Source organism: Vicugna pacos, chromosome 2 (genome assembly GCF_048564905.1).
Source record: "Vicugna pacos chromosome 2, VicPac4, whole genome shotgun sequence".
In the NCBI taxonomy this organism is placed as follows: Eukaryota; Metazoa; Chordata; class Mammalia; order Artiodactyla; family Camelidae; genus Vicugna; species Vicugna pacos.
The window spans coordinates 45,136,741-45,152,707 of record NC_132988.1 but is presented as its reverse complement, the minus strand read 5'-3'; the positions used below and the strand labels follow the sequence as shown (position 1 = coordinate 45,152,707).

At 40.3% G+C, this 15,967-nt stretch overlaps 1 long non-coding RNA gene across 6 annotated transcripts in view; it reads right to left on the bottom strand.

Annotated features, from left to right (window-relative positions):
• The window catches only part of LOC116285466 (uncharacterized), a 63,523-nt gene that overhangs the window by 15,231 nt on the left and 32,325 nt on the right, over positions 1 to 15,967 (bottom strand). For 2 of the 6 annotated variants that reach the window (XR_012059697.1, XR_012059698.1), the window contains exons 5-6: positions 481 to 577; positions 44 to 396 (exon numbers count right to left, since the gene is read on the bottom strand). The exons of 2 other annotated variants lie outside the window; for them this stretch is intronic. This is a non-coding gene — a long non-coding RNA (uncharacterized lncRNA). Of the gene's footprint in view, positions 1 to 43; positions 397 to 480; positions 578 to 5,428; positions 5,679 to 15,967 lie in introns of all 6 variants that reach the window. 2 more of the 6 variants (XR_012059700.1, XR_012059699.1) reach the window with 2 other exon arrangements.

Below are 15,967 nucleotides of genomic sequence, written 5' to 3'. Positions count from 1 at the left end.
CATGTTTTGGAAAGTTCCATCCACATTTTGTTTATCCACTCACCAGTTCATGGACACTTGATATTGTCCTTTAGAATCCTTTCCTGAGTGTATTTGGCTCAAATGTATCATAAAATTATCTTGCAGATGGCGTTTCCTATCTGTCTCAATAAGGGAGTTTAGAAGCACTTCCTCAGGGAGACTGTCAGCATCTCAGAAAAGTTGTGCTAAGGGTGGATGGCAGCTGCCCCAACATGCTGTTATACAGCCTGTGGGTAGGTAAGTGAGCAAGAGCGCAGTTGTAAGTACTGATCCTCTCTTTTTGTGGCAGGAGGGATGGGAAAATGAGAATCTGAAAATCCATAGGTTGTCTTACAGGTCTTATTATGTACTAAGGCACAAGGGTATTTAATTCTCCTGGGAAAGAAAAATAAAGAAAATCAGAGGCGGCATCAAGATTCAACGTTCTAAGTAGAAAAGGAAGAAAAAGTTTTGCCTGACCTGGAAGGGTAGGAATGCTGAAGGAAAGCAGAGTTTTTCACTCTGAGTTAGCAGATCGCCAAAAGGTTTATGCCCGGTCTTGAGGCACCAGCTGGTCCTTTGTGGGAAGGAAGAAAAACACTGTGGTGTTATTCAACAGTACCTCCAGACCAGTCCCTGGGGAAATTGTTCCACTTTCCTTACACAGTGGGACCAGTAAAATTGAAAGAGTAAGACAAACCTCTTGGGAGACTAAAATATCTGTGGCCACTAAACTAAAATATCAGGTCAGACCACCCAAGATTTCTAAAGAGTGGTATTCACTTTGATTGAGAGGATGGTTCCTCCAGTCGGGAAAGAGCCACAGGCTTGTATGGCGGTGGTGGAGAGCAGAGAGGTGAGGCCCAAGCACACAGCAGCAGTGGGAGGAGATGGACTGGTGAGCAGCAGTGGAAGGAGAGCACAGAACAACAGCAGGAAAGCTACAACCACCACTGAGGGCCGTGTGGAAAGGAAGATGCCTCAGTGGTTTAGAATTCTATAATGCAATTCAGATTGGGGTGTGGTGGAAACCCCAGGACAATTGTTTATCAAAGCCATGTGGTATAATTTGGGCACCTCAAACATGCAAAGTGATTTCCTGATTTCCTGCCCCTGTGTCCTGAGGCTGTCACTGCTGCCTGGCATATTCTTTCTTGGGCTGTAGTAGTAGGACCAACTTTTCTTATTCTTCAAGTCTGAGACAAAACATATCTCACTGCTCAGTCCATCCCTATTTAAAGATCCCCAGTGATACTCTTCATGGTCCTCTATCCTCTTGCTTGAGGATTTCACTGGTTCTAAGATATACATTCCCTCCACCCCACCCCTCACCCCCACTTTTTAACGTCTCTGAGATTGGAATAAATAATAGTTTAGTTGGCCATGGTCTTTTCTTTCTAACAACTAAAAAAATAATGGTGTATCTCATAACCAGCAGCATCTCTACTCAATAAGATACAGTATTCTTCACACTCTGTGGGTTCTAATTTATTTGATGTTTACTGCTTGTCCACCCTGTAAAACTATAAGCTTTTTTGGAGCAAGGAGTACATCTGACTTGCTTACCCAGCACGTAGTACAATTCTTGGCTCATCATATGTGCTTAATAATGATTAATCAAATGGGTGAATGAAACTTAGAACACGGTCATATGGATCTTAGCCAAAAAAAATCACTGTACACAATACTATGTATAATTAAGTGACATAATAAGTTTTTTGGACAAAATCAAATATATATTCTAACTGTCAGATTCACATGTACCCAACGTCTTATCCTGAAGGTTGAGTTATAAGTACTGGTTTTAAGCAGAACCTTCCACACAAGTGGATACATGAAAACAAAGCACACTTACATCTGTCCAACCAGAACTAATTTTTTGCATTATGCATTTCTTGGAAAATCACTTTTAAACGGGAGATATTATTAGAAAGTATTTACAAAGCCTCTCCCAGTATAATACCTGTGTGCTTTGACAAGTATGCTATTTTTGTATGTAAAAAAACTCATTGTCATACATTATGACCAGTTTCTCCTGCTTAATACCATAGTTAACTCTAATCTGATGTTTATAACCTCTTAATCTTTTTCCATGGAGACAATAGATTTGGCCTTATCTATTCATTTGGTCCTGACTTAAACAAGTAGAAAAACCAAGGGATTCAGTCTTAGCTAAAATAACTTAGTAATGAGCAAATATTTCAGGAAATGTCAGTTAGAAATATAGAAAACATTAAATGGATTTAAATGTGCGGTTGATTTATTTGAAAATTTTCCTCTGAATGAAAGTCCTTCTTCAAAACTGATGCAAGGCTCTGGATAAATCTCATTATTATGAAAGTCCCCAAAAGTGAGAATTTAAATACAAAATTATGCAAAATGAGAAAAATGGGTCATTTCTTCCACTACCTCATTCTGGGGTTTTTGAGCAAAATAGAACAAGAATAAAATCATCTCAACTTCACAGTACACCGTATCTCCCTGGCAGCATTCAGATGATGGTTGTGACGCAGTTCAGAATGATGGCTACAGAACTGGATTCCAATCTCAGACAAATCACACTGCCCTGAACCTCAGCAGTCATTCCAGGTTCTGGGAGTCTGACTTGTCAAGGTCCAGGTCAATTGTCATCTCTCAGAAACTTTCCAGACTTCCCTGGTCAGAATCAATATCTCCTTCCTCTTGTGGACACCCCTAAAGTTTTGTTTCTTCTTCCTCTGTAGAATGACACGGTCTGCTTTGTGACACAGACAGGTGTCCAGGCATGCCTCATTTTATCACACTTCACTTTCTTGCACTTTGCAGACAGTGCATATTTTACAAATTGAAGGTTTGTGTCAACCCTATGTCAAGCAAGCCTATCAGCGCCATTTTTCCAACAGTATTTGCTCACTTTGTGTCTGTATATCACATTTTGGCAATTCTCGAAATATTTGAAACTTTTTCATTACTATTATATTTGTTATAGTGATTTGTGATCAGAGATTTGTGATCTTACTATTGTAATTGTTTTGGGGCACCATGAACTACACTCATATAGGACAGCAAACTTAATTGACAAATGTTGTGTGTGTTCTGACTGCTCTACCAATCAGCTGTTCCCCTAGCTCTCTCCCTCTCCTTGGGCCTCCTTATTGGCTGAGACACAACAATATTGAAATTAGGCCAGTTAGTAGCCCTACACTGGCCTCTAAGTGTTCGAGTGAAAGGAAGAGTCTCACTTTAAATCAAAAGCTAGGAAATGATTAAACTTAATGAGGATGGCATGTCGAAAGCCAAGACAGGCTGAAAGCTAGCCCTCTTGCACTAGTTAGTCAAGTTGTGAATGCAAAGGAGAAGTTCTTGAGGGAAATCAGAAGTGCTATTTCAGTGAACACATGAATAAGAAACAAGCAAAACAGCCTTACTGCTGATCTGGAGGAAGTTTTAATGGCCTGGATAAAAGATCAAACCAGTCACAACATTACATTATGCCAAAGCCTAACCCAGAGCAAGCCCCTAACTCTATTCAATTCTGTAAAGACTGAGAGCTGAGAAAGCTGCAGAAGAAAAGTCTGAAGCTGGCAGAAGTTGGTTCATGAGGTTTAAGGAAAAACGCCATCTCCAAAACATCAAAGTGCATGGTAAAGCAGCAAGTGCTGATGTAGTAAAAGCTGCAGCAAGTTATCCAGAAGATCTAGCTGAGATAATTAATGAAGGTGGCTACATAAAATAGATTTTCAGCGTAGACAAAACAGCCTTATATTAGAAGATGCCATCTAGGACTTTCATAGCTAGAGAGGAGAAGTCAATGCCTGACTTCAAATCTTCACAAAACAGGCTGACCCTCTTAGGAGCTGGTGCAGCTGATGACTTGAAGCTGAAGCCAGTGCCCATTTACCATTCTGAAAATCCTAGGACCCTTAAGGATGATTCCAAATTTACACTGTCTGTACTCTATAATCAAAACAACAAAGCCTAGATGACAGCACATCTGTTTACAACATGGTTTATGAACATTCTAAGCCCCCTGCTGAAATCTACTGCTCAGGAAAAAAGATTCCTTTCAAAATATGACTGCTCATTGACAATGCACATGGTCACCTAAGAGCTCTGATTGAGATGTGCAGTGACATTAATGTTGTTTTCACGCCTGCTAACACAACATTCATCCTGCAGCCCATAGATCAAGGAGTAATTTCTAATTTTAAATCTTACTATTTAAGAAATACACTTCACAAGGCTATAGCTTTCATAGATAGTGACTCCTCTGATGAATCTGGGCAAAGTCAATTGAAAATATTCTAAAAAGGGTTTACCAGTCTAGAAGTCATTAAGAGTGCATTTGTGATTCATAGGTAGAGATCAAAATATCAACATTAACAGGAATTTGGAAGAAGTCGATTCTGGCCATCATGGATGACTTTGAGGGATTCAAGACTTCATGGCAGAATGAACTTCAGGTGTGATGGAAACAGCAAGAGAACTAGATTTATAAATGGAACCTGAAGATGTGACTGAACTGCTGCATTCTCATGAGAAAACATGAACAGATAAGAAGTTGCTTCTTAAAGATGTGCAAAGAAAGTAGTTTCTTGTGGTGGAATTTACTCCTGGTGAAGATGTTTGAAGACTGTTGAAATCACAACAAAGGATTTAGAATATTACATACACTAAGTTGACAAAGAGGCAGGGTTTGAGAAGATTGACTCCAGTTTTGAAAGAAGTTGTTCTATGGGCAAAATGCTATCAAAGAGCATTATGTGCAACAGAGAAATCGTTTGTGAAAAGAAGAGTCAATCAATGTGGCAAACTTGTCTTATTTCAAGAAATTGCCACAATCACCCTGATCAGTCAACAGCCATGAGGCAAGACCCTCCACCATCAAACATATAACAACTCTCTGAAGGCTCAGATAATGGGTAGCATATTTTAGCAGTAAAGCATCTTTTAATTAAGGTCTATACATTGTCTTTCAGACATGATGCTACCACTGCACACTTAACAGACTACAGTATAGTATAAATATAACTTTTATATGTTGGGAAACCAAAAAATTTGTGTGACTCACTTTCTAGATATTTGCTTTATTGCAGTGGTCTGGAGCTGAACCCCCAGTATCTCTGAGGTGAGCCTGATACCTATTTGTCTGCCTCAGAAAGCTGACCTCCTGGAGAGTCAGGACTATTTTTATTCATGTTTGTGTCTTTCACATGGAGGGTGGCTTATACTTCTGCCATATCAAATTGAATGGCTTTATAAGATCAGCGTTGGCTTATTATTCAGCTTATGCTCCCTAAGGTGCTTTGCTTTTGTTTTTATGTGCTAATATTCCAGATTAGAACAAAATCCTGCTCATCTCAAACCCTCATGGTACTTTGTGTGTGACCTAGAACAAAGAGCTGGACTGAGTCCAACTCAGCCAGACACCACCTCTAGCAGTTCATACCAAGTTCACTTCCTGAGGTATGGCCAGCTGGGGCTTCACTGGGCCCTGGGAGGAGAGAGGTTCCTACAACGTCCTAGAGATGAAGATTGATTCCCTTCAGTTCTGAGCACAGAGGCCGATGCTGTCTGCTGACCATACAGCCATTAGAGTCTCAGGCATCTCCATGTGGTCTAATCCTGGCTGTGATGCTCATTTTCTGGGTGATGATATGTAGGTCCCTTAAGCCTCTTGATCATCAGCTCATTGGTCTCTAAAATGGGAAATCTAATATTAACGTTGCTCTCCACCATGGACTGGCGTGAAAACTAATACAAAGCACTCCCAAGCACCCTGAAAAGGTTCAGTGCTAAGCACAGTGAAACCAGTGTGGCCAGAAGCCCCATGCCTGTGCCAGATGGAACTGGCCTTGGCCGCTCTTTCCCCTCCTGCTCCCAGATGATGAGGGTCTGGCTGAACATTCTGCTGGGGTCCAGCCTGGTGCGTGCTGAGAAAGCCCCTGAGAAAGGTGGGACCCACATACAGGGCACTGCTAATGCCATCCCAGAAAATTACTTCACAGAAGTTCCCAGCTCTGAGATTTGTGTTTATCAGTGCTTCTGAGCAGCAGCTGTTCGTTTGCGATACACAACTCTTCAAATAAAATTATTTTATTTTAGCAAATTTTTGGTTTCAGGGGACCCAGCTGTGGGCAAAATTTCAGTCTTATACCTACATAATGCCTAAACTGTGGGCCAATGGAAGCATTTCCTAGGAAAATCAGTCCAACAAGTTGTTTGATGTTGTTTAGCCGCACCAGTTGATTGGAGTTTTTACTTCCTAGCCAGTCGCTCTGGGATTGCTTAGGTGAAACCCAAATTAATTTTGCTCTTGGTCACTTTTCATAAAATCAAAAATCTGAAAGTTCAGCCCTGACCACCTCACAAAATGGGCAGTCTTGTTCTCGACCTCATTAACAAAGGGCTCTCCTTCCAACTCACACCAACCTGGGGGAGGAAACAAACCAGACAGCCCGAATGACGACAGAGAGGGATGAAATAACCCCTCCTCGGGACAATGCCTTTTCCTGTCTCTGGAGGCTCCTCCTATTCCCACACTGGTTTCTGTATCCGTTACTCTACCAGGATCCTCTTTCACATCAAAGTGTCCCTCCTTGGGCTTCACAAGTAGGGGCATAACCTTAGTTTCTACAGGAAGGAATTTTCATCCCAAAGGAAAGGGGAAAACCGTGTGTTTGGTTGCTATAAAATTACATGCCACTTTCCTTGTTTTTCAATTTATAATCATGCACACAAAAAGTACAGGCAGACCTCTAGCTGCCATGGACCAAAATGTTCAGCTCCTAGACTCCTATAGTTCAAGTTGAAAGTATTAAAAAAAAAATTAAAACTCCAGCCATTCAGTCTTCATTACTAATATTAAACGCCTGAGTCAGGGAAAGTTTTAGTGGAGGGCGATTCTTTTCTACTTCAAAAGCACATGAAAGGGCATAAGCTGGACAGATTTTAAGGAAGAGAGGTTGAAGAATACCATGGATTCCACCTCAGACTGGACTACTGGGACCCTCTTGGGAGGTCTGCGTTTGAATCCAATTTTAAACTGCTACGTATTATCGGTGATGGTAAAGCACTAGAGCTTCTCCAAAGCTGTCCTTTGTGTCATTATCAAAAGCACTTATTTAGCAACTAACATATCTTATGCATGGCAGATATTTGAATAGGCATGTCCCTGCCTTTCTGGCGCCTCTGATCTACAATGGTGCAGATACCTTTGGGGACACGGAGTAAATATCAAAACCTTGAGCAGTAGGGAGTATGCCCAACAGTATTTTTTTAATGTATAATTGCGCAGGGGGACTGGGGAATAGGAAAAATGATGCTCAATAAAGTTCAGCCTGGTGGGATATGCAGAAAACCATTCATTGTCTTTGCGGCAGGACACCTTTGAAGGGCATCCACATTTGGGTGCTGGGAAGTACTGATCAAAAGATAGCATAGGTTTCAAAAAGTGAAGAAATACTCTAAATATTCTAAAGGTGTTCATTCATTAATTCATTCACTTGCTCATTCAGAATTTATCAACTGCTTCCTGAATGCCCAGATGTGTAGCTGACTCTTTGGTATAAAACACGTAGATCCATACATGCCTCGAAAAACTCATACACACTCAGAAGTTCATGATGAAACGATGTTAAAGCAACGTGGAAGGAAATGAGTTAGCCCAGTGCAAATTCGTAGTTCGGAGGCAGATTTGGAATGAATTGCAATCACTCTGGGATAGACTGGGATCTAGGCTTAGGGACAGAGAAGCACAATTCCTAACTGTCCTTAAATAACCTCAGGGCAAGCTTCCTTACTGTTCTTTTCTCTTTTGTACTCGAATAGAGAGGGAGAAACAAGCCCTGTGGCTTATGAATTTCTTCTAACAATTAGGAAAATGTTTCTTTACCAAAGGTGTGTACACATTAGGCACTACTCTTGGGCTAGGGAAAAGAAACATTGAAAAGGATATGCTGTTTCATGAGAACTATGTATTAATCATACTATCATTAGAAGGGGGAAAAAAAAAGGAGAGAAAAGAGAGGAAAAGGAATGCAAGGCAGAAGAGATGAGATTTCATTCTGCCAAAGCCACTGTCGTCTCCAAGAAACCCACAGGTAACACTGACCCCTACACCAACAGAGACAGGAGGGAAAATGAAAAACACTGGCTAAGCACCTGCCAGTCCCCATGCGCTTTAATACCATTATCTTATGACACCTCACAATCGCTTGCTGGAAAGGTGTTAACAACTCTCATTTCATAGCTGAAGAAACTAAAGCTCGGTGAGTTGAAGTAACTTGCCCATAGCTACACAGCCAGTAAGTTGCAGAGCCAGGAGGTAAGTCCAAGGCTGCCTAATACTGGAGCTCCTAAATGTTTCCCCCACCGCACACTCCCCCGACTCTATGCTTAAAGCTTCAGAGAAAAATGTATGTATGTAAGCCCCTGGCTGACTGCAGGTCAACTATTCCTTTAAGTGTCTGCCTGTTCAGCCTCTCCAGGGATACATCAGAGTATTTTTTAAACACAGTTTCCCCATTTCCTTCGCTCACCTTTATTTCTATAATATTATTATAAAAGCAGTCATGATTTATATTTGAAATTGAGCACATATTGCTAGCTGGAGCACTTATGAGGGACAATATGTAAATCCTAGCAAAGTTATGAATTAAACTTCAGGTACTTATAGGTATATAAAACTTTGCAAAATAATATTTAAAGAGATATGCATTTATTTTTATCATTCTGGTGTAAAACTATACTATATTCTGACTATTTATAAAGTTATTTCCTTAAGTGTTTTCTATTTTTTTCCCCATCCTGTCATTCTTATTCCCCTGGTAATCTCTATATATCTAAGGAAGAGGAAGCAAGAAGTTGTACCATCTGTGTCTACTAATTATAGTGTTAGTCCTGGGTACTTTGTTAGAATGCTGGTTATGTTTCAAGAAGCTACCCCTACCTTTTCCTTAGAACTGGCAACAATTTAAATTCAAATATCTTCATGACAGGCAATTTTATTTCATGTGGCACACCAGACGAGGGAGTTGGTTTGGGTGTGTTTGGTTTGGGGCTTTTTTTTTTTTACTTTCCATTTTTGGTAGGAGGTTGTGCTTCAGAAAAGTATGTTCAGTTGGCCTATACCATCGGAAAACTTTTCTTGAGTTGCCCTACCCATATGCCACAAGCCTGAACCCAGCAGATACCAGCTCCAAGAAAAAGCAGGGCATTCTATCTCTGTGACTGATTCCATTTTTGGATTCTCTTTGGAGTCTGCCAATAAGTTCCAGATGTGATGTGTTGGTTTTTCAGATCCAAGTTACCTGTCCATTGGGAGCTAGAGACCGCTAGTTTGGGCCACCCACCACTGACAGATGGCAATGACTTTGGTCACTGACGATGTTGGCTGGATTCAACTCAGCTTAGAAGAGAAAGAAACCATAATACTCCTTAACAATTTCCTTTGCCCCACCCAGTCATTCTACTAAAGAAAAGAAGATTTGAAGAGTCAAGACTCCACACCACATGCGCCACATTAACATCTGGACAAAGGTTTGAGGGACTTTCCCTGAAAACAGAAGAAAAGGAGAAAATCCTCCAGGTCACTGCTGCTCCCTAACTCTGCAGGGCAGTGCCGCTGAGTGAGGGTGGAGTGGGGTGGCGTGGAGCTCCTGGTTTGTGAGAACAGCCAGTAGCGGTTTGGCGGGTTGGTTACACAGATTAAAACTAATTTGCATTCATCTAAAACAAATTGGTAAATACAAGGTGCTTATTATATACACAAAGTATCACTGAAAGGCTATAAATGTATAATAAAAGTAAGGAAACTGGGGCTTCGAGATGTTGAATCATTTAATGAAAAATGTCATTTTCATATACATGACATTTCTCATGAAAAAAAAGTTTGGAAAAACTTTCTGTATTCTGGATTTAGGTTCCTTTGAGGAAAAAAAAAAATCCAAGTATCCTAAAGTATCACGTCCAATCAGACCATGGTCTACGTGAAGGCCAATTCAAGTCAGCCAAAGTACAAAAGTGCACTTACAATTTGATTTTTTTTTAAGTTATTCAATAAAAAAGGGATAGATACTAGGATACTTTTACATCCTATCATGCTTTTACCCCTGAATTCCCTGTTTTTCTTTTTAAGAAAATATCTTAAATATGAATATAGTAAAATTAACTAATTCCATAGGCTTTGGAGGCTCAGATACAATATTAAACTTTGGCAAATGATTCAACATCTCGAAGCCCCAGCTTCCTTACCTGTGGAATACAACGCCCATCTTACAGAGTTGTGAGAGCTCAGTGACATCGTGTGTCATGAGCACTTAACACAGCTCCTATCAGATGGTAAGCACTCAATAATGATCAGATATTGCATGTAATCACAGCTACTCCCTCTTCTGTTCCAACTGCTTCCACTCCAGCCCACGTTCACAGTACTGTCTTCCATCTCCTGATGTGTGGGTTCTAGGGGCAGTAGAGTGAATGGTTAAAAGCATGGACTCTGAAGTCCCACTGTCTTGGCTCTCTTCTTGTCTTCTCTGTTTACTGACCTAGGGCAAGTTACTTCACCTCCCTGTGCTTCAGTCTCCTCACCTTTAAAATAGGGATGATGATAGTACCTATTTCCTGAAGTTCTTGTGAGGACTAAATGAGTTAATATATGTGAAGTACTGAAAACAATGCCCAGCTGCTGTAAGCTCTCAGTAACTATTAGCCTTCATTATTATTATGCTTATTAATGCAATGGAATTCATAACCTCCTTGAGTTAAGTTGTTGGACTGTGATGTCCATAAAGTCTACTTTTGTCTTCACTGTATCCCCTAGCACTTAGTACGTTATCTGACAAAGAGTGGGGCCTCAGTAAATATCAACTTTTACCATTTTGTATGTAGACTATGAAGTGACTTTCTAACAGCACTCTTGCTCTGTGGTTATCACCCCTCAAATCCATCCTGTCAACCCAGATCTATCCCAATCCCATCCTACCTGCCTGTCCCATCTGATCTCCCATTGTTCCTCTAAACATCCTCAATCTCTAGCAAACACTGCTGATTTCCTCCCCCAACCATGAACTACAGGGGGTGGGCCTCAGCCCCAGCCACTGGGGTGAGTCATTATTCCTTCAGATCAGTCAGTGTACTCATTCCTCTTGCCAGTGCCTGACTGAGGTGTGGACACACAATGGAATTTTGACCAATTAGATCTGAGAGCAAGACTTTGGGAAGGAGAGAGGTATCTGAGAATGATTTTCCTTAATGATAAAGGTAGTTAGGGAGAAACAGTTCCTCTGCTCCCACTGGATATTGCGGCATTTGCATGTGAGGCCTGGAGTTGCTGCAGCCATCTTACATCCATGAGGAGAACTAAGCCAAAGCTCTGAGGAGGACTGAGATGCACTGATGTGCTGAATTAATCAACCTGTACCATGCTAGCTACAGAATTCTTGTTATTTAAGAGAATACATATATATGACTTGGGCTTTTCTGTTACTTGCAGCCATAAGTAGCCTAACTGATACACAAGAAATCCTCCCCAACAAAAAAGGCCAAGATATAATACTTAACCCCCAAAAGTGCACATATCATAAGTATACTGCTCATTGAATTTTCATAAACTAAATATACCTATGTAACCAGCACTGAAATAAAAATTCAACTTCATTAATATATTAATGAAGAAATAAAAATTAAAACTATTTTACCTAACAAATGGGTAAAGATGAAAGATTAATATTCTTTCTCTTGATTTGGATGTAGAAAAGTGTATTCTCTCATTGCTTTCAGTGAGTATATAATTTGGCAACATGTATCAAAATTTTAAACATGTTTGCCTTTTGACCCAGCGATTTAACTTCTAGGAATTTATCCTAAGGAAATAATCAAACAGATATGCAAAGAGACATGTACGTCTTCACTGCTGGCATTTCACAGCAAATAATTACAAATAATCCAGGTGGCCATCAATAGAGAACTGGTTGAATAAATTTTGTCTACCTTTAAAAAGATATCTTTATGAATTAATATCATGGGGAAATTTCCCCATTATATACTGTTTTTAATAAAGTCAGCATGTTGTCCAATACTAAGTATAATATGAGCCCACCTGGAGTACCTAAGGATAACAGTGGTTATCAGTTGGACATAAAAGCAGAGACAACATCTACTTTGTACTCCATTGTACTGTTTTACTTTGTGAATCAACAGGCACGTGCTACTATTTTCATCAGAAGTCATACTGAATTGTTGAGAACATGTACTCTGCAGGGCACTGGAAGAACCACCCCAATGCATCAGCCCTCTCCTCCTGAATCCTGCCTGCCAGTAAGACAGTGGTTCTCACTGGGTTGTCCCTGTACTACCAGCTAGATATAGATGTGGTCCAGGTAAGACACTGAGTTTCCATAGCAACCACAAAAAAATTCACTGTAAAGATTACAACCAATGATATTTATGGGAGCTTCTATATTCTTGTGAGAAGAACAATTTTTAAATTTCTGTAAGAATTCCAACTAGATGATAGCTGGAAAAGGCAAAGCTATGGAGATCAGTGGTTGCCAGGGGTTAGGGTAGTTGGGGAACAACAGGTGGTGCACAGAGGATTTTTAGGGCAGTGAAAATTCTCTGTCTACTGCTATAATGATGCCTACATGTTAGTATACATTTGTCCAAACCTATAGAATGTATGACGCCAAGAGCAAACCCTAATGTACAGCATGGACTTTGGGTGATAATGACAGGTCAACGTAGATTCACTGAGAGTAACAAATATACCATTCTGGTGGGGGGGTGTGTGGAAGCAGGAGGTTTTGGGAACTGTACTTTTCACTCAATTTTTCTGTGAACCTAAAACTGCTCTAAAAACGAATTATTTTTTAATTCAATATATGTATATATTTCAAAATGATAACCACAAAAAGTCTAATTAACAACTGTCGCTACATAGTCACAATTTTTTTCCTGTGATGAGAAGTTTTAAGATATACTCTCTTGGCAACTTTCAAATAGGCAATACAGTGTGATTAGTGGGTTAACTGTATCCTCAGGACTTATTTATTTTATAACTGATGTTGTATCTTTTGATCACCTTCACCCACTGCCCGCCGCTGGCAACCACCAATCTGTTTTCTGTATCTATGAGTTTGTTTTCATTTTGTTTAGATTCCACATATAAATGAGATCGTATTGGTACTTGTCTTTGTCTGACATTTCACTTAGCATAATGCCTTCAAGGTCCATCCATGTTGTAGCAAATGGCAGGGCCTTCCTTCTTTTACGGCTGAATGACATACCATTGTGTGTATATACACACACAGACACACACATATATACATGTCACATTTTCTTTATCCATTCATCCATCAGTGGACACTAAGGCCTTTTCCATGGCTTGGCTAGTTTAAATAATGCTGCAATGAGTGTGGAAGTCCAGGTATCTTTTCAAATTAATGCTTTTGCTTCCTTTGGATACATACCCAGAGTGGAACTGCTGGATCAAATGGTAGTTCTATTTTTAATTTTTAAAGGAAACTCCATACTGTTTTCCACAGTGGCTGCACCAATTGATATTCCCACCAACAGTGCACAAGTGTTCTCTTTTCTCCACAGCTTCACCAGTAATTGTTATTTGTTGTCTTTTTGATAATAGCCATTCTAGTAGATATCTCACTGTTGTTTTGATTTGCATTTTCCCAATGATTAGTGGCACTGAGCACCTTTTAATGTACATGTTGGCCATCTGTATGTCTTCTTTAGAACAGTGTCTATTCAGATCCTCTGACCATTTTTTAATCAAACTGTTTGCTATTGAGTTGCATTAGTTCTTTATATATTTTGGATATTAACCCCTCTAAAGCCTATTTTTCAAAAATCCTATAAGTATAAAAATGTTTGTGAGAAATGGGTCATTTATTTCTCTCATTAGAAGAAAAATTGACTGGCGTGGGCTAAAATTGGAGAGGTTCAAAACAGCTGGTTTATTAGAACCTGTTTCTGAATGCCCACTGATCAAAGCAGCCTAAACACCTTATTCTTCTCACACCTAGAACATTTATCTGCCCAAGGTGTTGCATTCTTAGAGGTAAGTTTTCACCCAAAGCATTGCAGCCATAGATGAAATCAAATAGAGCTGGTTTCAATCACTTGCAGTGCTTAAAATATTTATAATCCTTTCTATAGCCAAAGGCAGCAGGCTAATTATTTACCAAGCAAGTGGAAATGATGTCCCCAAGGATATGGTAGAACTGATACATCAATTGGGAGAAAGACTGGTAGTTAGCTGGAGTGCGGGGAGTCTCAAAAGCATCTTGGAGTGGCTCTATTTTAGACTCACGTAAGAACTGGACCCATCGTGCTACAAATGACACTTTCGCTACTGAAAAGATCAAACGGTGCTGAAAGGGCTTCTGTAGCTAGTCCTCAAGTTGATTTTCTGAGCATCTCTAATGAGTTACAGTGAGAGAAATTTGTGCTCTCTTGGGCTAGAAGGTCCCAAAATGGAAAGGCTCTCTAGATTCCAGGAGAGAGATTTAATGGAGGTTGGAGATTATTGAGGCTCCACAAAAGGCTTTAAATTTCCTAGCCGAAAAGCTTTTTATTGGTAACGATGGTGATTTACAGGTTCTGCTAATTAGAAGACCAGTTAAGGCTTACTTTAAAAATTTTCAGAAAACTCAGTAACATCTAGCCTTGAAAATGGTGCTCCCTCTCATCTCACCCCTCAAAAATAACAACAGTAACATGTTTATATTCTTCCAGAATTTTTTCTATGTGTGTGTATGTGTGTGTGTGTAGATATATATGCATCTATTAGTCCTGGTGATGTTATCTAGATATCACATTACAATGCTGTTGGTCATTTCCAGCTCTTCTTGAAATGCTCACTTAATTAATGACAGAGAGGTCTGACACAAAGACCAATAGCCTGAAATGAGTTTGCCCAATGCTAAAAGTTCTGATTCCCACCTCACATCAGTAATAATAATGCTTCCTAAACACTACCAGCTGTGCTTTCTGTGTTTGTAAAACCTAGCCTGTGAGCATTTTGCAAGCCTGAAACCTGGAAGTTACCTTAACAACATCCTTTCCCTCCCCACTGTGCTCCATCCACAACTACGTGCAGGCAATCTGATCTCCTTCCAGGCTCAGATTTCTCCATTTTCAACATCAGAACCTTGGTCCAGGTCATTGAAATCTCCCATCTGAGCTACTGCAGTAGCCTCCCTGTGATCTTGCCCTCCTTCAACTCATTTTCCACGAAATAGCTAGAGTGATCTTTCTAAAAACATAAACCTAACCCTAACATCCACTTATCAAAGGCTTTGTGTTGCACATACAACGAAGTCCTTGCATGATGCTGCCATCAGTCCTTACATGATCGAACTCTGCCTCCCTGTCCAGCCTCAGTCACTCTCCCCTCACTTCCCAGGCTCTGGCCACTCCGACTGTCAATTCCAGGAGTATCCATCCATGTTCTCTCCTGGCTCAGATACATGGACCCTGCTGTTCTCTCTACCTGAAATCTTCTTCCTCAACTCTCCCTACTTCACGTAGTTAATTCCTATCCAGCCTTCAGATCTCAGCTCAAACATCACTTTGTCAAGGTAAGTATTTACTGTGTCTGTGTGATTGGTTAATGTCCCTGTTGCCCACTAGACTGTAGGCGCCATGTAAGCAGGTCTGTTTTAGTACCTGGTTTCCCCAGAAACTAACAAAGTGCCTGCCACATGGCAGGAACTGGAATATTTGCCAAGCCAATTTACTTCCCTGTGAAGGATCTTAATTTGCTAACAATTAAAGGACCAGTGCAAGTCAAGCTGCTGGACAGAGTCCCAGCTGGGGAAACAGTGACCATGCCCTCTGGTAAAAAAGCGAGAAAGTAGGAATTTTCTCTCCATTTCTGATACTACCCATGCACCAAATCCTGGCTTCAGGGTGCTCTGTTCAGCTTGGTCATGCCTGGATGGGCAAAGATGAGACATACGGACAGTATATG